This window comes from Nicotiana tomentosiformis, chromosome 9 (assembly GCF_000390325.3).
Source record: "Nicotiana tomentosiformis chromosome 9, ASM39032v3, whole genome shotgun sequence".
Classification (NCBI taxonomy): Eukaryota; Viridiplantae; Streptophyta; class Magnoliopsida; order Solanales; family Solanaceae; genus Nicotiana; species Nicotiana tomentosiformis.
In genome coordinates, this window is record NC_090820.1 from 81006561 (window position 1) to 81032410 (window position 25850).

General features: G+C 39.5%; 1 long non-coding RNA gene across 3 annotated transcripts; it reads right to left on the reverse strand.

The window, feature by feature from the left end:
* Positions 1–12412: 12412 nt before the first annotated feature.
* LOC117281759 (uncharacterized) lies at positions 12413–15046 on the reverse strand. Of its 3 annotated transcripts, none has more exons than XR_011410948.1 (2): positions 14794–15046; positions 12413–12786 (listed from the first exon to the last, which is right to left on the reverse strand). It is a non-coding gene; the product is annotated as an uncharacterized lncRNA (long non-coding RNA). The 3 variants fall into 3 exon arrangements; XR_011410947.1 differs by having other exon boundaries at positions 12413–12856; XR_011410949.1 differs by having other exon boundaries at positions 12413–14147.
* Positions 15047–25850: the final 10804 nt, after the last annotated feature.

The window sequence follows — 25850 nt, forward strand, 5'->3', positions numbered from 1 at the left end:
TGGAACCCTAGACTCGGTAAGAGACGATTTTGAAGATGGATTTTCAACTATAATCATTAGGTAAGTGATTTTGATCAATTTTCAACTATTTTACACGATTATATGTGAGTTTTAACATCAAAATTTTGAGAATCAAAGTGACATTTTGAGAAACTTTGCATATATTTTGAAAAATGAGAATTTGAGTTTTGAGAGTCCATTTGGACTCAGATTTTGAAACAAAATACATATATGGACCTGTGGGGTTATGGGTAGACAGAATCTACCCTTGGACTCGGGTTTTGACCGGGCGAGTCTGGGGTTGACTTTTTTTGTTTTTTGAGGAATTTTGCAAAGATCATAGCTATATTTAGTGGAATTGATTTCTCTTGCATTACTTGATGTTATTAAGTCGATTTTGGTTAGATTTGAGCTGAGTGAAGACGGATTGTAAAGGAAAAAGCTATTTTTGAGTATTGATTGAGGGCTTTTGAGTTAAGTATCTTGCCTATCTTTGTGACTGGGAAACTACCTTGTAGGGATTGGTTTGTTTGCGCTATTTGAACTACATGATATTCGTGTACTCGAGGTGACGAGTGTGTACACAGTTTTATATGTGCGAATTTGACTGGTTTAGACTCTTAGGGTTCTTATGTATACTAAATTGAAGTCACTCTATCATGTTATATCCTCCATTGTTAAATTCACTCTTATATGCCTTATTTGAAGTTGTTGGTTCATGTCCTATCTTTTGTTGCCAAATATACTCTTATATATTTTAATTGTAATCGTTGCCTCTTTACTGTTACATGTTATCTATTCCGTTGTTGATTATCTTTAATTAGAGTTATTGTTACATGTTACCTCTTCCTTAGTTGGCTATCCTTAATTGGACTTATTATTACATGTTATCTCTTCCGTAGTTGATTATCCTTAATTGAAGTTATTATCACATGTTATCTCTTCCGTAATTGATTATCCTTATTTGAAGTCGATGTTACATGTTACTTCTCTTATTATTGAAATACTCTTACTTGATGTCATTATTACTTGCATGTCTTTCATCGTTGAGCTTATTCTTCCGTTTCATTGCATTGTTGTCAATATTATGTTGATTTACTTATTGCACCTCGTGTTATTGTTATTTTTGTTGTACTCGGTGTTGTTGAGATGTGTTCTATATGTGGTTGTGGTATTGATATTATTGTTGTGGAAACACCATGGTGTATGAGCACATGTGGCGTGGGTTTGTAACGACCCAAACGGTCGCTTTGAGCATATGCATTCTGTTAAGCTATTTGATATCTTGAGCAGCATCGTAGGATGTATTATGACTTGTGTGAATCATCGGTTTTGGTTTTCAGGTTATTTAGAATTGATTTGGAAGAATGAATTTTATGATTGAAGCTTTAGAGTTGGAAGAGTTGACCAAGTTTGACTTTTTTAGTATTTGACCTCGGATTGGAGTTTTGATGGTACTGTTAGGTTTGGATGGTGATTTTGGACTCATGCGTATGCCCGGATTCTCATTTGGATATTTCTAGAAGGTTTTAACGCTAATTGGCGAACGTTGGAAATTTGAAGGTTTTGAAAGTTCATAAGTTTTACTGAGAGTTGACTTTGAGGATATCATATTCGGATTGTGGTTCCAGGAATTGGAATAGCTTTGTTATGTCATTTGGGACTTGTGTGCAAACTTTGAGCTCATTCCGGGTTGATTTGATATGGTTCAGCACGCGTTTTGGAAGTTGAAAGATTCAAAGTTCATTAAGTTTCATTTGAGGAGCGATTCATAGTTTTGATGTTGTTATGCATGAAATTGAGGCCTCGTGTAGGTTCGTGTTATGTTATGGGACTTGTTTGAATGTTCAGACGTGGTCCCGAGGGCTCGGGCGTGTTTCGGATCGATTTCAGACCATTTCTTCTTTATATTGCATTGTTGGTTCTGCTGAAGTCTGGTGCACCAAAATGTTCTTCGCGATCGCGGATTAGAAGATCGCTGTCACGCCCCAAACTTAGGGAGTGCGACTGGTGCTCAACCGAGAGAACCCGGCCTAGCAAGCCTATCAGATTTCTTTCTACCCAAACTCATTCATGAATAAAGAGGATGTACTCCATTAATCAATCACTGAAAAGATTTTATTAACAACTTCCTTTTTATTCCCATTAGCAGCTTCATTTATAATTTCCAAAATATTACGAGTTTATAGAATTAATGAAAAACATGATTTTCAAGTACCAACATATCTAGTTCAGTTTCCAACATCAACCACAACCCGTAACCTGTCTACGGAGCCTTTAAATACAATAGAAGAGTAATATGAAAATGCCGGCAACAAGGCCCCAGCTATACCTCAAAACACAATACATGAGAAACAAAAGATACATGACCCCGAAATGAAGTGGGGCTCACCAAATTAGCTTAAAAGAGTGTACTGCTTTCACAGATCAATGACGCCTGCTGTAGAATCACCTGCATCTATTAAAGATTCAGTGCCCCCGGCAAAAGGGATGTTAGTACTGTCGAATAGCACTAGTATGCATAGCTAAAAGTCCTCTTTCAAAATAGAATGTCCATATAAGAAACAGGCAACCCATAGAAACAGCATGCCATAATCAACAATATCCAAATGTTTAGTTAAAAAATAATAATTTTCAAAATACGAACTTCATATACAATTTTGGTTGGGAGATCATTAGCACCGATATACCACTGTCTTTGTTAACACAGAGTCCGATCATGCCCGATCGGCTAGGCCATCTCCCCACGGACAATGTGGTTTGACAGGTGATGCGAAAGAAATTTGCTACCAAGAGTAGTACCACCATGTGCGTAACATGGCGTCTGATCTCCACGCGATCAGCTAGGCCGCCTTCCCACATATGTTGTGTGGGTTGACTTTTTCAATCCACAAAGGTTCCAGTTTCATCCCAATTAAGGGGAATAATATCACAATTTCACAAAGGTTACAATTTCATCCCAAATAAGGAGAATAACCACAATCCATCCCTATACCGGCACGTATAGTTTCAGGTGTGGGCCTTATGACCCACCCTTCCTCGGTTTTGCTAATGATGCTCCCAAAAATATTTTTGATTTGATTTGCAAATAGAAATATCATAAATACAATTATACTCACCTCAACATCTTTCACATTGTATAAATTCTCATTAGTATTTTCAGTCATTCACAACGACAATATTTCCTTGGCTCATTAGGCCATTCACAAGATTCTTTATTCATGGCACGATGGCCGTATTTCATATTCCACACTTTCACCTCTTTTAATTTCAAAGATCACCATCAAATATCAACATATAGAAAATTTCAGAAATTATATACTTTCAATCCATTTGAAATGGGAACTTCAAACACAAATGGTTTCTTCCCAAAGAATGAGGCATACCAACCAACAATAGAAACACACATGAAAAATCATAAATAATCAATACACCATTTACTCTTGCAATACTCTTCTCCAAAAATGACAATGTACGATTTCAACACATGAGTATATAGAACTCGAATCACACTAGAAATATTTATAAAGCGAAGCATTAGTTAAAACAGCCACTAATGGACATGAATTGAGTATACAAGCTCTTAGGCAAATTCTATTTTCCAAATCACTTTTAAAACAGTGGAGTCGAGGCTCATTTCATATTCTTTATCGCATCCTCTCAAATCATGTGCGCTACTAGCCACAATCATAACTTAAATTCTTGGCACGTTGGCCACACTCTATTTCTTCAATCCGCTTATTTTATTTTCAAGCATCTTTAATGATTATCAATAACAAGACACTTCTAATCAAGACTTTAGGTACACATATAAGCAATTATGTGTCTTAAGCATATCGAGTTTTTCTCACCCAATTGGTATACTAGTTCTCATTTAAAACACGAATCAAAGCCACAACATTTTAATACGCAAACCATACTTTGAACATCTATCTTTCGACATAAGGCTCATTCGGATTAAACAAGTTTATAGGGAATAACCCGAAATATAGAAGTTAGGAATCTTGAGCGAATCATACTTGATCTTACGGAAACATTATGGATATCTATTCTAAGAGAGAAAGTTTAGCCAAAATACCTTGCTTTGAATTTTTCTTAAATTACTACAACGTTTCAGAAATTCTAGCAATCCCAATCTATTTTGAGACATAACAAAATTGAACCATTATTAGGAAGATATTCATGATCTCAACTCATTTGAGCATTTTATCAAACACTAGGTGTGCAAATCTAACTACAAGGTTCTTCTATAAGATTTCCTTCTCCACAACCCAATCTTTACTTATTTGAGCTTAACAATCTTCCCACAAATCTTATTAGTACAAACATGTATAAATAATACTCTTATACCCAAGAATCATACTCCAAATCAACCATCTTTTACCCAAATTCGAAATTGAAAACTAGGGTATAGAACCTTACCTCTTAGATGAAGATCTTGTGATTAGCTTCCTTGATTCTTGAAGTTTGGTGCAAGATTGGATGATTATAATATTAGGTTCCCTTATTCTCTCTCTAAAATGCTCTTACCTCTCTCTAAAACCCTCAGAAAATACCCCTAAAATAAGCCCCAAAGCCTATTTATCAAAATGGGGTCGGGTTATGAAAAGAGGAAAATTAACCCTCCGAATTCAACTATGCGGTCGCAAAATGGACCGCACAATTGGTGTGCGGGTCGCATAATGGTCGCACAAGTCGGTGCCCATAACTGGGCAGTTTTGGACCATTTTGCGACCAGTTTGCGGTCGCATAACCATTTTGCGATCGCATAATGGTCGCATAATTTGTCACAGATCGCATTCTGTCAGCTTTTGGTAATCTGATCATAACTCCTTGTAGGAATGTCCAAATGAAGAACGGTTTGAAGAGTTAAAAACTAGACACATAGACCTTTCTTTTTATAGGTATTACACCATATAACTTGTCATATCAAGAGAGGTATGATCGTTTGAAGTTAGGTCATATGTGAACTCACTTGAAACTTTATCCCATCATAAAATTTTCAACTTCACTTAGCCTTGGGGCTCTTCTTAGACCATAAACCATTCTTAATGCACCTCATACATATATTACTATGATCAATTGATATCATTCATATAATAGTCCTTGTCTAGACACAAAATAATATGATTAGCGCACATCGACTTTCTTAATAGAGCTTAAGTACTTCGAATTTATTTTTTTGGGTTGTTACAATCGCGTAGAGGAAAGATTTGAGCTGGGCAATTTCTTAATCGCGATCGCGATTTGATAGATGCGATCGCGTAGCTTGGTGTGGATATTGTACGCGTTCGCATAGTGTTGAGATTGGGCAGCTGGGAACTAGAATTTCTTCAACGTGTTCGCGTAAGAGGTGACACATTCGTGAAGTGTGGCAGCATGCGTGCTTCGCGTTCGCATGGTTTAATTCGCGATCGCGTTGAGTATTTATAGAGGCAGTGTTGTTTGTTCATCACGTTTATGAAGGTTTGTACGCGATCGCATGGTGTATTTCTGGGGCAGTGCATTTTCCTTCTTCGCGATCGATATGATATTTTCGCGATCGCGAATCATTAATTTGTCCAGTGAATATAAAGTACTCTATTTCGGAGGTTTCGGTCATTTTATCATATTTGGAGCTATGAAGCTCGGATTGAAGCGATATTTGAGGCAATTTTTACCATATGGATAGGGGTAAGCTTTCTCTACTTGGTTTTGGTTATATATCGTGAATCTATCTTCATTTTTAATAATTGGATTGTGAATTTTAAAGAGATAAATAGGGGATTTTGTCTAAAGTTGCATAGAGTGAATTTTTGGGTTTTGAACATCGATTCGGAGTCGGATTTGAATGAAACTTATATGGTTGAACTCGTAGTTGAATGGGTTGAATTTTGTAAGTTTTGTTGGGTTCTGAGGTACGGGCATGGGTTTGACGTTTTGGTTGACTTTGGATTTTTGATTAAAGATTTTACCTTTATCGAATGAGTTTGATTCCTTTGGCATTGTTTGATGTTCTTGAGTTGTTTTTGACTAGTTTCGAGTTGTTCAGAGTTTGGTACGTGCGGGATGGCATTTCTAGAGTATTGTGTGGCTTGCTCGGTATTGGATTTGGCTTGTTCGAGGTAAGTAACACTTCTAAACTTGGTGCTGAGGATATTAACCCCTGAATCTACGTGATATGTGTTTGGTGTTGAGGTGACGTACATGCTAGATGACGGGCGTGTGTGCGTGCACCATGTGAATTATGACTCGATTAATTCTGTGGTACTATGTAGTGACCTAATCTTGTTTCTATTCATGAAATTTCTATGTGCTAGAGTAATTGAACTGTGATCCATGTTAGAAACTATATCTAGGCTATATGCTTATCATGTTGGGACCCACTGAGGTCATTTCTGTTGTTGAGTTATTTGCTTACATTGCAATTACATACTCATTCATACTCATTCATTTGCATATCATATCTCAATCCCTGTTGCCATTTATTGATACATCATATCATCATTTTTGGGCTGATTTTATGACATTGTGAGCCCGAGATACTGGAGAGATTGATGATTGAGTTGAGGCCTGAGAGCCGGATTGTGAGTGATATTGATGGGATCGGGCTGCACATAGCAGCAGGTATTATTTATTCATGATGGGATCAGGCTACATGCCGCAACATGCTTTATTGATTCATGCCATGATTGGCTTATTATAGCACTTGGGCTGGATCTGCCCCTCCAGAGTCTGCACACTCACGGTGAGCGCAGTTGCTATTGATTTATTTGGGCTGGATTTGCCCTGTACAATGCTGAGTGACTGAGAGTGTTGAGGGCTGGATCTACCCTATTCAGTGTTGAGTGACTGAGTGTATTGAGTGATTGAGCGTGATGAGTGAAAAGTGTGAGACAGTGAGATCGAGTACTCTGAGAGTGTGAGTACATGAGTTATCACTGCAATGCATTGCATTTGATATACATACTGGACATACAGGCATAAAGATGCATTTCCTCATGCTACGCGATTTTGGTGGCATTAACGATTTCACGTGCACACTGATATGTAGGCATAGAGAAGTACTTTCCTCATGCTATTTGATAATGAAACATCTTATTTATTATTGAAAGGTTTTTGGGAAAAATCATAGTTTTTCTGACTCACTCATATTTTGGTGATTTCGGTGAAGGATTTGGGTTTTATTGTTTATACCTGAAAAGCATGAATATTTTTCCGTAACTGCTAATGAGCATCACATTACATCTCTGAGTTATTTCTTTTATCACTTTTATTATACTGTTATGAACTGTTGTTGGCTATTAGTGTTGAACTCCGACCTTTGTCCCAGCTCGACACTACTTTTAACCTAAGGTTAGGTTTGTTACTTATTTAGTACATGTGATCGGTTATACTCATACTACACTTCTGCACCTTGCGTGCAAATCTTTGATGCTGATGTTGCTGTGTATGGCGGGAGATAGCATTGAAGACGTACCTGCGTTCCGGTCATAGCTACCTCTTGATCTTGGTAGCTTTGGAATTTTAATCTGTTCATGTATATTTCAGACAGATGATGTATTTATTTCATACCAGCTTTGCAAACTCTAAATCTTAGAAGCTCATGATTTGTACTACCAATCGTTGGGATTTTGTATAAAAGCTCAGTTATTTCATCATTATTGTCTCATCAAATTTCATTGGAATTGGTTTATTGTTAATTGTCTTACCTAGGGGGTTAGGTTAGGTGTCATCACGGCTAGTTGGATTTTGGATCGTGATAGGGTTATTATGTAATGTTGTTATGTTTTTGGCACATGTGGTATTGTTTAGAGGATTGTTGGGTGTTCACATGTGAGTTGTCTGTGCTATTGTTATTATTGATATTTGCACATGCGACGTGAGAAGGCAGGCTATATATGTGGGTTTGCGCTTGTGGTGAGACAAAGTGCGAATAATTATTATGTCGTGTGGCGAGACAAGGCGGGTATTTACTTTATATTGTTGTGCACATGGCGAGACAAGGGTGCTTATGTCGGGGATGATTTTTGATGGTCTGGGGGCATTGTTATTGATGATATTTGTGTAGTGGTGTACCTACCTTGTGTGTCTTGCATATTACAATTTTGATGTGTTGTTTCCTATGTGCCATTCGTTGTCTTTGATCTTACTTGTTGACTCGAGCTATACACCGTGATTAGTCATGCATATCAGTCAAAGAAGATGAACCTTGATGTTTATTGATCATTTACATGTATTCTTGTATACCTGCCTTATGTGCATGAGTTGCACCGTTAGTACGTGAGTTGTCCGTGTAGATATGAGGAATTTTTACTGCTAGCGCATGAGTTATCCGTACAGATATGGGGTATTAATGGTATTGGAACGTGAGTTGTCCATGGAACACGTGAGTTGTCCGTGCGGTTGTGATTTGTAATATGTGAACAAGATTCCAAGCGATTATGCTTCATGATTCGGGACCTGTGAATTGCGATTATGAGGTGTGGTACCTCGGAGAAATTCTTGTATAAACTTTGTGTGATAGCGGTTATTTTATTGGGTTGTTACTTGTTTTCCTTTACTTGGTTACACCAGACTTTAATTGTATCCTGCTTACTTTAGGCGTTATTACCTGCTTGCTCCTTATTGTTAATTGTTGTTTCTAGTTCTTATTGCAAGTATTATAACATTATTTTTACCATGTTTAGCTTTGCATTGTTCCGGGTTAGTTTTATATTTATACTTGTACATGTTATTATGTCTAGTAGGTTTCATGACTGTTCCTTTTCACTGCTCTACCGAGGTTAATTTTGATATTTACTGGGTACCGCTGTGGTATACTCATGCTATGTTTACTGTACATTTTTTAGCAGATCCAGCTACCTTGGAGCGTGTTGGTCATTAGTTAGCTAATTGTGAGTTGCGGCGAAGACTTCAAGGTATACCTGCTATCACAGTTGCATGCCTCAGAGTCACCTTCTTATGTTTACTTTGTACTGTTTATTTCTATTTTGGAACAAATGTACTTAGAGATTTTTTTGTGAACTCAGTAGAGCTTATGACTTGTACTACCGATTTTGGGATGTTGTATATCTACTTTGGTTTGTTTGCTTTGTATAGAAATTTCCGGTTCATGTTTAATAATTAACTGGGTTAAATTTATTGATAACTCACTATGTATTAGGCTTACCTAGTCCTAGGGACTATGTGCCATCACGACTCCTAAGGAGAAATTTTGGGTCATGACAAGTTGGTATCATAGCTCTAGGTGTATAGGAACTACGAGTCATAAGCAAGTGTAGAAGAGTCTTGCGGATCGGTACGGAGACGTCTGTACTTATCTTCGAGAGGCTACATAAGTATTAGGAAACTTCACTTCTTTCATTCTTATCGTGCGAGTTGTTGATTTCAGAGTTTGAGCCTTTGTCATTCTATTCTCTGGCAGATGGTAAGGACATGAGCCGCAGTTACTGATGATGCTGCCCCTAGAGCCAGTGTTTCTAGGGGACTGGGCAGAGGCAGAGGCCAGGGAGGAGCACATGCTACAGCTAGGTCACCTGCCAGAGCAGCAACTGAGGAGCCACTAGTAGCTTCGATTAGGGTACGGGAACCGGAGGCGCCTGTTGCCACCCCTGGACTTCAGGAGACTCTAGCATAGTTCCTGAGCATGTTTGGTACATTGGCTCAGGCGGGACTAATTCCAACTGCACCAGCTACTTCACAGACTAGGGGGGAGCTCAGACTCCTGCCGCCCGTACTCTAGAGCAGCGGGTCCATACTGGTCAGGTTTTTGGTGTTATTCCAGTACAACATATTATTTCGGTTTGGCCTGAGGTTAGGCCAGGGACATCAGAGGAGTTAGAAGAGGCTCGAGAGATTCAAGAAGTATCATCCCCCTACTTACAATGGCTTAGCTACCGAGGATGCGTAGGATTTTCTAGAGAAGTGCTACCGTATTCTTTGCACCATGGGTATTGTGGAGATGAGCGGAGTTCCTTTTACTATATTTCAGCTGTCAGGAGCAGCATATCAGTGGAGGAAGGCTTATGATGAGGGTAGGCCAACTGATGTAGCACCACCCATTTGGACTCAGTTTTCAGAGATTATTTTAGGAAGTTTGTCCCCAAGACCCTCCCAGATGTATGGCGTATGGAGTTTGAGCAGATGCATCAAGGCACTATGACGGTATCAAAATACGCCATTAGATTCAGTGGGTTGTCCGGTCATGCACCTGCTTTGGTTTCTACAGTTAGAGAGCGAGTTTGCAAGTTCATTGAGGGACTCAGTTATGGTATCCGATTCAGTATGGCTCGGGAGTTGGAGATGGATGTTCCATTTTAGCAGGTAGTAGAGATCGCTCCCAGATGAGAGGGTAAGAGGGTTAGGAGAGAGAGGACATAAAGTGTAAGAGGCCTCGTGGACTAGGAGGATATATTGATCCCTATTTTCAAGGCAAGGTGCGTCATGTTAGAGGTTTTGTTAGTCAGCCAGTTCAGCTTGCACTTCATGCTTCACGTGGTGTTTTAGATATCCATGGGTCCTAGAGTACCCGTACCGGATAACTTCCACAGCCACTTCAGCGGACAACTTGCTTTGAGTGTGGGGCTACCAGCCACATGGTGAGAGATTATCCCAGACCCTAGATAAATATATCACAACAAGTTATTCAGGCTATTAGTTTCACTCCAGTTGCTGCTATACCTGCACCGCCAGCTAGGGGTGGAGTTCAGGCGGGTAGAGGTTATCCTAGAAGGGGAGGCCAGGCCCATTGTTATGGTCTTCCTAGTTGGGCGGAGGATGATGCATCAGATGATATCATTTCAGGTATGGTTGATTATAGAGATGCATCTATGTTATTCCGATCCGGTCTCATTCAATGGTAAGAGTCATCCTACCTTGCTTCAGAATGGTTATGTTTTGTGATTCTTGTACTATATTCATTTGTTCAAGCCAATTGGGAAATTTTATCCTGATAACCCATATCTATCATTCTGGTTTATTTTCTATGCGAGCCATGAGGCTTGGGTGGACTTCCTGTTAGTTAATACAGTAGGTTTTGACGTGATTTCTGGGTAGTTTGGCCATGACTTATGATTTGGGTGTTCTACAGGTATGAGAAGTTTGCTTCGTGTTGTGATTTTGGTTCTACGGGATTGAGTTAGTAGAGTGTTTTAGTTGTTGAGATGTTTGTCTCACTCATGATTCTGAGTGGAGGATGGGGACCTGGCATTCTTTGTGGACAAGTATGCTTGTACCGGGCCATATGCCGTGACAAGGTTATATTAGGGAAAGATTCATTGTGGTTACTGCGGGTGTTTTGCTTCTTCTTTGTTGATTGGATTCACAGCATGGTATCAGTGTGGAGTCGTGCCTGTTGGACTTGTTTGATAGCAATTTCATGTGTTCCTCTTTTCATATTCAGTCGTGTTCGAGTTATGCTTGCTGGGTTTGGATTGCGAAGTGTATGCCAAGTGGCATTTGGCTTTTTAGTCGAGTGAGTAGTTATGAGTTCCGCATATTCCTTACATCATTGTCAGTGTTGTGAAGGTTTAAAACAAGGTTCTAGTCGATGTAAGTCTGTTTGCAGATAGCGGGCTTTGTAATAGGCAACTATTGTGGTCCGAGTTGTTGTTATGGGCATATGAGCGATATGTTATGTCGTGTGGTTGTATCTTGTGGATGTATGCACGAGTTGTTGCAGCTAGTTGAGGATTTTACAGTGTGTTTGTGTTATAATAGGGCCCTTGGTAGATGTGAAAATTTGATTCTAAGGCTTATCGGCATGAGTGAGAGGAACAATCTTCGGTTGAGATGTTGTTGTCGGGCTTATGTGGATTGGGATGACGTAGGATCACCCACATGTATGTGTATGGAGAGTTTATACGATGATTTGGTGGCTTGGGAAAGACTCTTGGCACATTCGAGGACGAATGTTTGTTTAAGAGGAGGAGAATGTAACAACTCAACCGATCGTTTTAGCTTTAAGGTTCCGTTCACTAGTTTGATCACTACAACAAAAAAGGTTTATAGCGGCAATAATTATGCTCTTTAGCAGCAATATTTCTTGCCGCTAAATTCTTTACCAGCAATTAAATATTGGTCGGCATATTCAGCGTCGGCAAACGCTTTAGCGACCATTACAATGAGTGCTGGTAAAGATCCCTTTTATTACCGCTAAATGTCCATGAGTTTTAGCGAGAAATATTTACTAGCAATTAATGGCCACTATCCCTCTTTCAAAAAATCCCATATCATACATGTTGCAGCTATTTTATGGCCGGTAAAGATCTATCATATTGCTTGTAAAGGAGGAATTTTTAGTGGCAATTATAATGGCCAGTAAATGAGAACCTTTCACAACTTTTCTTATTGTTAATAAGGATTAATAAACAGCTAATATTTTAATGCACATCTTGCCTAATTTCATTCGAATAATAAATAAAAGAAATCATTCCAAAAAGCTCAACACATTTTACTAAATCCACAATAAAAAATAACAGATAATCTATAATATCAAATGTATCAACAACATAAAATAAAATTCAAAGTAAACTATGGATCCAATACAAGTGTAATTGTGTATCTAATAATTGCTATCAAATACATGTAATATTTGACAATAAATGGCCCCGATAAATTTCTTTCGCTCTTGATAACATTGAAATCATCCACAACCAAATTTCTGAACAAAAGCTTCTTCATGCTATTTGAGTTTTGAGATATGGCCTTCTTGTCTAATTTTGCGCATGAGTTTTCCCCAGCTATAAAATACCATATTTTCAAAAGGAGTCTAGGAGAGCAATGAAGCTTTCAGCAGTTGAGCACCTAAATCAGGTTATGCATCAAGTAAGGAAGTTCCGTGAATTTAAGGATGCTCAAAACAATGCTTACTCCTCTGCAATGAGCCACTCATTCAAATTATATGAACAATTGAAAACTAAACTCAGACAGAATTGAATTATGACTAATAAGGAAGAACTCAACAATTTCTAAGAATTAGATTCCACCACATCTAGAACTTGACTCACCAATGGAATTTAGAAGCAAGATAACCACAAATGATGCCTATATCTACTTAGACAAAATAGTCATAAAGAAACAATTCCAAAAAGAAATTTTAATTGTTTTATGCATGTAGCAACAAAAGCAACAAAGAACACACTTGTCTTTGGATATATTAAAACCTATACTGGATCAAGGAAAATAGGTTTAGAATTTTCATTTTTACCATTTCCTTGCAAAGTCCACTTCTAGCAAAAGGGAACTTAGAACCGATAGAAGGAAAAGAATAGTAGAGTTTTAAGTCTAAATGGCTAATGTATAATGTCTTCAAAGATTTGCCACTCAATATGACTCAATAGATTATGAATGGGTCAATTAATTCTATGGATATATATTCCAAATACGACACTATTTATTTTGAGAATTTCCTTAAGGGTTGAAAAGCACAAGAGATATTCCATGAAATGCTTTACAGTGGATAACCTTAGAGGGCAGAATTTGAGCTTCCCTCTTTTCCCATAATTCTTTAAATGCGGCTCCTTTCTTCAGTGAAAGAAGACATAAAAAGATTCGAAATTTAGGCCAAAAGTTAACTAAGGCCTGTATAGAGCTACAGGTAAAAGCTTTATTACATTTCTCAATTCGGATACTGCAATCATGTTCTGCACAGTCAACCAAGATGTTTTAGCTATTTATTGCTCATGAGATTCTTGATCCTAAAATTGAGATAAAGACAAGCAACAAATAAACAAGATAAATGACTCTGCCTTACAAAAATATCTAGTTATTAATTTCTTAGCATAACCAATGGAACTACCCACTTAATGATTTAGCTGCCAGAGGCAAATACCCTTAGCACTCAGCAGTAACTTTCTTCTATTGCTAAGTAAGGTATAATTCTTAATATCGGAGGACCATATACATCATATAATAAGTACTAAACTGAACCATAACAATCTTCTAATCCACATATACACTCCATATGGCAAAGAAATTTTAAATAGACAAAAGATAACTAAAAATAAAAATAGATGACCTCAATCAAAATAGATATCCATTGAAACACCATTATCAACATCATCTAATGTCTCCTCGTCATTATTGTTCCTATACCCCATCTTCTTATCATTTTGGCCCCAAGAATTGTCATATTATTGTATAGAAATGATGAAAATGTAAGCCAACTGTAAGATAAAAGACATAAGCCAAAAGCCAACTGTAAGAAGACCAAGAAGAAAAGCATGGACATGCGTTTTAGATTGATGAAATATAGCTAATTTGCATTCTTACCTACTGACAATGTGGAATTATGATCAAATACAGTAACCCAAAAGACACAAAAGCAGTGCAACAAGAAGAGACAGGTGGGCAATTAGAATAGGAGAAATAGGAAATATCCGAGTTTTAGTCACTCCTTTAGCGATACTTTTAGAAAATTTTCTAGCTCCTATCAACTTCACCTTGTTTGAACTTGATATTGGATAAATGTTCAACTATCGGACACTATATGAAACAATCAAAGATTTATGAATCATCTGAAATCAACATAAAACGTGGAAGACGAGTCAGAAATTCAGCAAAAGCATTTCATCGAACACCTTAATTACAAAATACATTTTCCACACCATTGGTATGGGAAGTAAAATAACCATAAAAGCAACTAAAAAGATCATTAAATCAAACACGTGAATGCAAAAACGGTGACAGATTCAATACTATCGTTCAAAGAATATTCAGATTTCAATCGCCATAGTTGGCTACCCCTCATTAGTGATAATGGGTATATAGAGAGGGAGGAGAGAGAAAGAGAGAGAGACACGATGAATTTACCTAGGATGGTGGGTGGTGATGGCGAGAAAGAGATGAGTTGGGCAGCAGGAACGATAAGAGCCTTTACATAGCCTACTTCTGAAACAATTTCGTGATATACAGAGAAGACCTAAAAATGGATTGGAGGGAAGAGGTGATTGATGTCAAAACAATTGGAGGGAAAGATTTGAAAATTTCGTTTTCAATTAGTGCTTTAGTGGTCATTCTTTTCTATTGCAGGTAAAAAAGGAATATTTTCCTAGCCAATGCTCATTTGCCAGTACTTTTTCATTTGCAAGAAAAGGTTAGAATTGCCACTAAAAGTACTTTTATGGTAGTGTGAGGTCTTGAGTGTATCATATTGTGTATTATGACTTGCGTGCATGGTCATATTAGATTTTCGGATATTTTGGGATCTATTGGGATGAGTGAGTCTCATTTTAGAAGCTTAAGTTGAAAATGTTGACTAGGGTTTGACTTTTGTGAAAATGACCCTGGAATGTTATTTTGTTGATTCAAGTTGGTTCGTATCGTGATTTTGGACTTGGACATATACCCGAAAATGAATTCTGAGGTTCATATGTTGATTTGTGTTGTTTTGCCGAACGTTGGCAATTTAACGACTTAGAATTTTGTTAAGGTTGACTTCATAGCTATCATTGTTGGATTTATATTTCGGGACATGGAATAGGTCCATTTCGTTATTTGGAACGTGTTTGCAAAGTTTGGCGTTATTCCGAGTTAATTTGATAGGAATCAGACCCGCGTTTGTGTTTTTCGAAGTTCTTGAGTTTCATGTTGATTTAGATATAGAGATGTTATATTTCTCATACCAATCATACTTGGCATATTTTATCTGTATTGAGCTTAACTGTTAAACCTGGAAGCATGTTTACATTCATGTACTGTGTACCAACAGATTATGAGTTTCTCTAAGATATTATTGTCATATTTCCTATCATCTCCATACTGTTACATTCTGTATTTGGACTGTAATGGTTGCGCTTGTGACTGCTTTCAGCCCAAAGGTTAGTCTTGTTACTTATTGAGTACATTGGTATGTTGTACTCATACTATACTCTGCACTTCGTGTGCAGATCCAGATACTTCGGGACACGGAAGTTGCTAATGTTGGAGCTTATTCAGTTTAGAGACTATCGAGGTAGCTGCCTCGACGTCCGCAGACCTTGACTCTCCTTCTTTATCTTTTAGTTTTATTTATACTGTTCTACCTTCCTAGACATTGTTTCAGCAGTCAGACCATGTTATTGTATATATGTTCATGTACTGAGTGACACCTAGATCTTGGGAAAATATCTGTATTGTTGCGGTTTTTTCATCCAGTTATTATGAAATTTTATTTACTTCAACCTATTTCAGTATGCTTTGAATTAAAGATGCATGTATTTATGAGTTGTCGGCTTGCCTAGTATTGCGATAGGCGTCATCACGACACATGTGAATTTGGGTCATGACAAGTTGGTATCAGAGCCTAGGTTACATAGGTCTCACGAGTCATGAGTAGGTTTAATAGAGTCTTGCGGATCGGTACAGAGATGCATGTACTTATCTTCGAAAGACTGTCGAACCATTAGGAAAACTTCACATTCTTGTGTTCTTGTCATGCGAATTTGTTAATTCCTGGAACTAAACTTCTGTTATTCTATTCTCTCGTAGAGGGTGAGGACACGTGCTACCTATCGGACGGACGACCACCAGTACCACCAGCTTGGGCCACGAGATACCAAGATCGCGGTAGAGGCCGAAGGGCAACTCGTACAACAGCTAGAGCAGTACCTGTAGACCCACCAGTTGCTCTAGCCCAAGAGGAGATTCTAGATGTAGTTGAGCCGGTGGGACCAGCTCAGGTACCATTTGTGCCCATTGTGATTCTAGGCCCTTAGGAGGCTTTGGCCGAGATATTGACTGTTTGCACTAGCCTTGCTCAGGCAGTTTCAGTTCAAGCCGCACCAGCCACTTCTCAGGACGGGAGAGATACTCAGACTCCCGCCGCCCGTACTCCATAGCAGGTGGTGCAGGGACTCCATACACCGAGGATACTACCAGCCCAGCCGGTTGCAGTTGCTCAGGCCTAGAAGGGTCCCGTTATGAGTGATGAGGAGTAGAAGATACTAGAGAGGTTTGGGAGGCTCAAGCCTCCATCATTTAGTGGGGCTGAGTCAGAGGATGTCCAGGACTTCTTTAATAGGTGCTAGCAAATTCTTCACATGGCGGGTATTCTGGAAACTAGTGGCATATCATTTGCTACTTTTCAACTAACGAGGGTAGCCTTTAGATGGTGGGAGACCTATAACTGGAGCATCCCAGCCGGTGTTGCACTTCTTTCATGGCACGAGTTCTCCGTTCTCTTCTTGGAGAAGTTTGTGCCACCGAGGAAGGAGTTACGTAGGCAGTTTGAGCAGCTACGCTAGGAAGGCATGACCGTGACCCAGTATGAAATGAGATTTTCAGAGTTGGCTAGTCATGCGGTCTGGTTGGTTCCCACAGAGAGGAGAGGATTAGGAGGTTCATTGATGGACTCAACTATGGGCTGCGCTTTGTTATAACTTGAGAGAATGTATCAGGTGCTATGTTTGACGAGGTTGTTGATATTGCTACGTGGCTAGAGCTGGTCCGTAGTTAGGAGCGTGAGGAGAGGGAGTCCAAGAGGCCTTGTAGTTCGGGTGGTTTCAGCGGTATTTCTTCTGGGGGTCAGTCCTATCACAACATGGGTCGTCCTTATAGGCCCGCTCCGATGGCTCTTCTGGTTCATCATGGTGTATCAACTAGCCACAGTTCATACAGTTTCTGTCTAGGTCAGTCATCTCTCAGTGCCTCCCAGCTCAGAGTTCATCTCATGCTCCATTAGTTTAGGGTTCATCTGTGCCGGGTTCTTCTAGCAGTTATTCTGATTCTCAAGGTCTAATTCTGTCCCCACCACCATTGACGGCCCGGGGTCGCTATGAGTGTGGGGAGCTTGGACATGTGAGGAGGTATTGTCCCCATCTCTTAGGAGGTCCAGTTCAGCAGAGGGGTCAGGCTATGACATCTGCACCAGTTACTTCACCACCCGCATAGCCAGCTCGGGGTGGGGTTCAGATAGCTAGAGGTGGCCCTAGAGGGGGAGGCCGATCAGGTGGCGGTTAGGCTCGATTCTATGCTATTCCTTCCAGGCCAGAGGACATTGCTTCAGACACAATGATCACATATATTGTCTCAGTATACCACGGGATACTTCTATATTATTTGACCCTGGTTTCACTTATTCATATGTATCATCATAATTTGCTTATTATTTGGATATGCCCCGTGAGTCCTTAGTTTTACCTGTTCATGAATCTATGCCGGTGGGTGATACTATTGTTATGGACCGTGTGTATCAGTTGTGTGTAGTTACTATTGAGGGATTGGAGACTAGAGTTGATCTCTTATTGCTTAGTATGGTTGATTTCGACGTGATTTTGTGTATGGATTGGTTGTCCCTATGTCATACTATTCTGGATTGTCACGCTAAGACCATGATATTGGTGATGTCGGGATTGCCGAGGATCAAGTTGAGAGGTTTACTAGATTATGTTCCCACTAGGGTGATTTCTTATCTGAAGGCCCAACGGATGGTTGGGAAGGGGTGTATTTCATATTTGGCCTTTGTAAGGGATGTTGGTGTTGATACTCCTATTATTGATTCTGTTCCGGTAGTGCGAGACTTTTTGGATTTGTTTCCTACAGACTTGTCGGGCATGCCACTCGACAGTGATATTTAATTTAGTATTGACTTGGTGCCGGGCACTCAGCCCAATTCTAATCCTCTGTATCGTATGGCACCAATAAAGTTCAAGAAAGTGAAAGATCATCTTCAGGAGCTCCTTGATAAGGGGTTTATTCGGCCTAGTGTGTCGCCTTGAGGTGCACTGGTTCTCTTTGTGAAAAAGAAGGATGGTCCTATGCGGATGTGCATCGACTATTTCAAGAACAAGTATCATTCGCCGCGCATTAATGATTTATTTGACCAGCTTCAGGGAGCTAGAGTGTTCTCTAAGATTGATTTGAGGTCTAGGTATCACTAGTCGAAGATTTGGGACTCGGATATTCTGAAGACGGCATTCAGTACTCACTATGGTCACTATGAGTTCCTTGTGATGTTATTTGGGTTGACCAAGGCCCCATTAGTATTTATGCATCTGATGAACTGTGTATTTTAGCCATATCTTGATTCGTTCATCATAGTATTCATTAATGATATCCTGGTGTACTCACTTAGCCAGGAGGAGTATGCCCAGCATTTGAGGATTGTACTACAGAGGTTGAGGGAGGAGAAACTTTATGCCAAGTTCTCCAAGTGTGAGTTTTGGCTTAGTTCGATGGCGTTCTTGGGTCACGTAGTGTCCGGTGAGGGGATTAAGGTGGACCCAAAGAAGATAAAGGTGTTTAAAGTAGGATCAGACCGTCTTCAGCTACTACAATTCAGAGTTTTCTCGGCTTGGCCGAATATTATCATTGATTCGTGGATTGTTTCTTGTCCATTACAGCGCCTTTGACCAGGTTGATCCAGAAGGGTGCTCCATTCAGATGGTCGGATGAGTGTGAGGAGAGCTTTCGGAGGCTCAAAACTGCCTTGACCACAACTCCAGTTCTAGTTTTGCTTCAGCATCGGGTTCTTATACTGTGTATTATGACGCTTCTTGGATTGGTGTTGGATGTGTCTTGATGCAGGAGGGTAGAGTGATCTCTTATGATTCGCGCCAATTGAAGCCCCATGAGAAGAACTACCATGTTCATGATTTGGAGTTGGCAGCCATCGTTCATGCATTGATGATTTGGAGGCATTATCTCTACGGCGTGTCTTGTGAGGTATTTACAGATCATCGATTCTCTAGCACTTGTTCAAACAAAATGATCTAAATTTGAGGCAACAGAGATGGTTGGAGCTGCTAAAGGACTATGATATCACCATTCTATATTATCCCGAGAAAGCCAATGTGGTGGCCGATGCCTTGAGTAGAAGGGTTGTAAGTATGGGTAGCCTTGAATTTATTCTGGTAGGTGAGAGACCATTTGCATCAGATGTTTAGGCCTTGGCCAATCAGTTCGTGAGATTAGATGTTTCGGAGCCTGGTCGGGTTCTACCTTGCGTGGTTTCTCGGTCTTCCTTATATGATCGCATTAGAGAGCGTCTGTATTATGATCCCCATTTTCCTGTCCTTAAGGACACGGTTCAACACGGTGATGCTAAGGAGATTACTATTGGGGATGATGGGGTGTTGCGGATGTAGGGTCCGATTTGTGTACCCAATGTGGATGGGCTACATGACTTAATTCTTGAGAAGGCCCACAGTTCGCGGTATTTCATTCATCTGGGTGCCGCAAAGATTTTTCAGTACTTGAGGAAGCACTATTGGTGGTGGAGGATGCCGAAAGATATAGTGGGGTTTGTAACTCGGCGCCTAAATTGTCAGCAGGTGAAGTACGAACACCAGAGACGGGGCGGATTGCTTTAGAGGCTTAAGATTCCTTAGTAAAAATGGGAGCGTATCACCATGGATTTTGTAGTTGGGCTCCCATGGACTTCGAAGAAGTTTGATGCTATTTGGGTGATTGTGGATCGGTTGACCAAGTTCGCGCATTTCATTCCAGTTGGGACTACCTATTCTTTAGAGCGATTGGCTGAGATCTACATACGCAAGATTGTTTGCCTTCACGGTGTACCGATGCCCATCGCAGTTTTGGAGAGCAGTGCAGGAAGAGTTAGGCACACAGGTTGCGTTGAGTAGATCATTCCACCCTCAGACAGACGGACAGTCCGAGAGCACTATTCAAATTTTGGAGGATATGTTACGCATTTGTGTCATAAATTTCGGGGGTTCTTGGGATCAGTTTCTGCCCCTTGCAAAGTTTGCCTACAATAACAACTACCAATCGAGCATTCAGATGGATCCGTATGTGGCTTTGTATAAGAGACAGTGTCGGTCTCTGGTGGGTTGGTTTGAGCCGGGTGAGGCTAGGCTATTGGGTACTGACTTGGTTCAAGATGCTTTGGACAAGGTTAAGTTGATTCAGGATCGACTTCGTACGGTGCAGTCTATGCAAAAGAGTTAAGCCGATCGAAAGGTTCACGATATTGCTTACATGGTGGGAGAGAAGGTATTGCTCAGAGTTTCACCTATGAAGTATGTTATGAGGTTCGGGAAGAAGGGCAAGTTGAGCCCTCGGTATATTAGGCCTTTTGAGGTGCTTGAGAGGATTGGAGAGGTGGCTTATAGGCTTGCATTGCTGCATAGTCTATTGAGTGTTCATCCAGTGTTTCATGTTTCCATGATCTAGAAGTATGTCGGCGATCCGTCTCACGTTTTGGATTTCAGCACGGTTCAGTTAGATGTTGATTTGACTTATGATGTGGAGTCGGTGGCCATTTTGGATCGGCATGTTCAAAAATTGAGGTCAATGAACATATCTTCAGTGAAGGTGTAGTGGAGAGGTCAGCCAGTTGAGGAGGCTACTTGGGAGATCGAGCGGGAGATTCAGAGCAGATATCCACGCCTATTTGAGACTCCAGGTATGATTCTAGACTCGTTCGAGGACAAATATTTGTTTAAGAGGGGGAGGATATAACAGCCCGGCCGATCGTTTTGAGTGTTGTAGCCCCGTTCCCCCATTTACTGCTTATTTTGTGCTCAATTGTTATTGTGTGACTTGCCGGGATGGTTAGTTTGGTTCCAAAGATGTTTCAGAATGAATTAGGGCACTTAGTCCCAAGGTTGGAAGCTTAAGTTGAAAGAGTTGACCGGATGTTAATTTATGTGTAAATGACTTCGGAATGGAGTTTTGATGGTTTCTATAGCTCCGTAGGGTGATTTTGGACCTAGGAGTGTGTTCAGATATTGATTTGGAGGTCCGTAGATGATTTTGGCTTGAATTGGCGAAAGTTAGAAAATGGAAGTTTGGAGAGTTGACTTTGTGGTTACAAGTCTTGGATTTTGGTTCCAGAAGTTGGAATAGGTCCGTTTTGTCATGTATGACTTATGAGCAAAATTTGAGGTTAATCGGAGTTGGTTTGGTATGTTCGGCGTTAGTTTTGAAAGTTAGAAGTTCATAAGTTCATTAGGCTTTAATCGATGTTCGATTTATGGTTTTAGCGTTGTTTGATATGATTTGACGCTTCGAGCAAGTTTTTATGATATTTACGACTTGTTGGTATCTTTGGTGGAGGTACCAGGGGCCTCGGATGTGATTCAGATCATGTTCGGCACATTTCAGAACTTTGAGGATTGTTGATATTGTTGTTGTTGGTTTCCTTGTACGTGATCACGAGTGAGGGTTCGCAATCGCGAAGAGTTATTTATCACTGATGGAATATTGTTCTATACGATCGCGAGATGAGGTCTGCGATCGTGTAGCATTGACAGTTAATGAATCACGAACGCGTAGGTTGAGTCGCGTCCGCGAATAAGAAAAGAGAAGGTTGGGGTTCACGCGAATTGTTCATCGCGATCGCGTGAAGAGGTTCGTGATCACGTAGGTCTAGGAAGTCTGTGTATCACTTTCGTGCATGGGATTCCGCGTTCGCATAGATTAAATTGGGCAGTCTATGAATTTGTGCTTCACGATCGCGAAGAAGGAACACCTAGGTAGAATATATGTTTAAAAATAAGGGTTTGAGTTATATTTCACAATTTGATTTCTGGAGCTCGGATTGAGGCGATTCTTGGAGAGATTTTCAAAGGAGTGAATGGGGTAAGTGATTATAACTCGGATTTGGTTAAATTACATGAATATATCATTGTTTTAATCATTTAATTAGTACTTTAGGTTGGAAAAATTAGGAAACAATTGTAGAAACTTCATAGGCTTTAATTTGAGGATTTGAATTTCGAGTTGTGATCGGATTTGAGTAATTTTTGTATGGTTGGAATCGTAGTTGAATGGGTGTTCGGATATTTTTAATTTTGTCGAATTTCGAGATGTGAGCCCGTGGTTGACTTTTTGATTTGACTTTTATTAAAGAACTTAGCTTTTGCATCTGAAATTGATTCCTATAGCTTGAGTTGATTGTATCGAGTTGTGTGTGGCTAGATTAGAGGCGTTGAGAGGCCAATTCGCGAGGTAAGGGCTTATTGGAGTAGAGATTTGCACGGCTTGAGATAAGTAACACTTCTAAACTTGGCTCTGAGGTTATGAATTCGTAAATTACGTGTTATGTGGTTGGTGTTGAGGTAACGCACATGCTAGGTGACGGGTATGTGGGCGTGCAACGTAGTAATTGTGATCCGGTCAATTTCGTGGTACTGTATAGTCATCAAACCTTATTGATATTCATGTGACCTCTACGTGTTAGTGTAATTGAGCTGCAAATTCATGTTAGAAATCATGTTAGGCTATATGCTTATCCGGTTAAGACCCACTGGGGTCATTCCTGCTGTTGAATTATTTGCTTAGATGGCAATTTTGTACTCAGTCACATCCATTATTTGCATATCATATCTCAGTCTCTATTACTATTTATTGTTGTGTTATATATCATTATTTGGGCTGATTGGCATGAGATTTGTGAGCCCGAGAAACTGGAGAGATTGACGACTGAGTTGTGGACTGAGAGTTGTGTTGTGAGTGAGATTTGTGGATTGGGTTGCACATCGCAGCAGGCCTTATGGCTTATATATGGATCGGGCCACACACCACAGTAGGCCTTTTAGGCTTTATTATTATAGGATCGGGTTGTACGTCATAGCAGGTCAGATTGAGTTATTATTAGTGCTTGGGTAGGATCCGCCTCTCTAGAGTCTGACATACCAATAGTGAGCGCAACTACCGTACAGTACTGAGTGACTGAGTGTAATGAGCGAAAATCGAGACAGTCAGATTGAGTAGTCTGAGAGTGTGAGTACGTGAGGTTTTCATCGTGTTGCATTACATGTGATATGCACATTGGCATGTAGATATAGAGATGTAATATTCCACATATCAATCATACTTGGCATATTTTATCTGTATTGAGCTTAACTATTAAACCTGGAAGCATGTCTACATTCTTGTATTATGTACCAACAGATTATGAGTTTTTCTGAGATATTATTGTCATATTTCTTGTCATTTTGGTACTAATAAACTCTGTATTTAGGCTGTAATAGTTGAGCTTGTCACTTCTTTTAGCCCAAAAGTTAGTCTTGTTACTTATTGAGTACATTGGTCGGTTGTACTCATACTACACTCTGCACTACGTGTGCAGATCCAGGTACTTTCGGGCACAGAGGTTGCTAGTGTTGTAGCTTATTCATGTCGGAGACTGTCGAGGTAGCTTCCTCGGTGTCCGTAGACCTTGACTCTCCTTCTTCATCATTTAGTTTTATTTATACTATTCTACCTTCCTAGACAGTGTTTCAGCAGTTAGACCATGTTATTGTATAAATGCTCATGTACTGAGTGATACCCGGATCTTGGGAATATATCTGTATTGAGTTACGATTTTTTCATCCAGTTATTATGAAATTTTATTTACTTCAACCTATTTCAGTATGTTTTGAATTAAAGATGCCTATATTTGTGAGTTGTTCGCTTGCCTATTATCGCGATAGGCGCCATCACGACACATGTGATTTTGGGTCGTGACATTTCTAGTTCTTATTACAAGTTTTGTAACATTGTTTTTACCATGGTTTGCTATGTATTGTTCCGTGTTAGTTTTATATTCATACTTGTATAGGTTACTATATCTAGTAGGTGTCATGACTGCTCCTCATCACTACTCCATCGAGGTTAGTCTTGATTCTTACTAGGTACCGCTGTGGTGTACTCATGCTATGCTTGCTGCATATTTTTGTGCAGATCCAGGTACCTCGGAGCGTGTTGGTCATTAGTTAGTTGATTGTGAGTTGTAGCAGAGACTTCAAGGTATACCCACCAATGCGTTTGCAGGCCTCGTAGTCACCTTCTGAAGTCTACTTTGTACTGTTATTTCTATTCCATAGCAGTTGTACCTAGAGATTTTCTATTGAACTCAGTACAGCTTATCATTTGTACTACCGGTTTTGGAATGTTGTATATCTACTTTGGTTTGTTGGCTTTGTACAAAAATTTTAGGTTCGTCTCTAATAATAACTGAGTTAAATTTATTGATAACTCTCTATGTGCTAGGCTTACTTAGTCCTAGGCACTAAATGTCATCAGACTCCTAAGGAGGGATTTTGGGTTATGACACCCTAACTAATCATGCGTATAATTTCAAAATGATCATATGAACCCGTCAGAATTGTCAAAACACCGATCCGAGGTCGTTTACTAAAAACGTTGACCGTGGTCAACTCTAGTCATTTTCAAAGTCAATTATTACATTTTCTTCGAAAATGCACATTTAAACTTTTTGGAAGTAAATATGGACCATGCACGCAAGTGATAAATCATCAAATAGACCTGTAAAAGGTCCCAAAACACAAAAATATGGAGCTAGTACTCAAAACAACCTATCGGGTCATTACACATAAATGTTGATTGTTGAAATATTACTTTCATGGTTTCTTGTGCCATTATTTATTACTATGGAAAATTGAGACAAAGAAAAACAATGAAATGTAGTTTTTAATTCGCATCAGACTTGTCCGCTTTGGAATGAAGGAATTTTGCTTTGTTACTGGATTAAATTGTGGCCCTTTTCTAAGTGAGATCTAGTCTATGCAAGTATACCAAGATAGTTTGGATTTAGTGAAAAAGTAAAGGATATGTTAAAGGGAAAAATTAGAAGAAGGATATTTTGGTCGGTGAAAATCTTTTACAAGTTTTTAAATCACGAAAAAAGACATTTAGCCTAGTAGAGAAACAAGGTGTTGCTTCCTTATACAAGATCCACTTAGTCTTAGTAGTTATAAACGATGTTTGGCAAGTGTAAGATCACTACTTGAGATGGGTGACCAGAGCAACATTCTTTGGGTCATATCCTTAAGGTCGAGTGTGCTTTGAGTTCATACTTAATAGTTTAAGAAAGGACCTTCACAAAAATACAAAGGGTTGAAAGGAAAATGTAGAAATAAGTATCTTAAAAAAGAAGAATCCATAACCTTACACTGTAGGAGGTTTCACTATTATTTTCA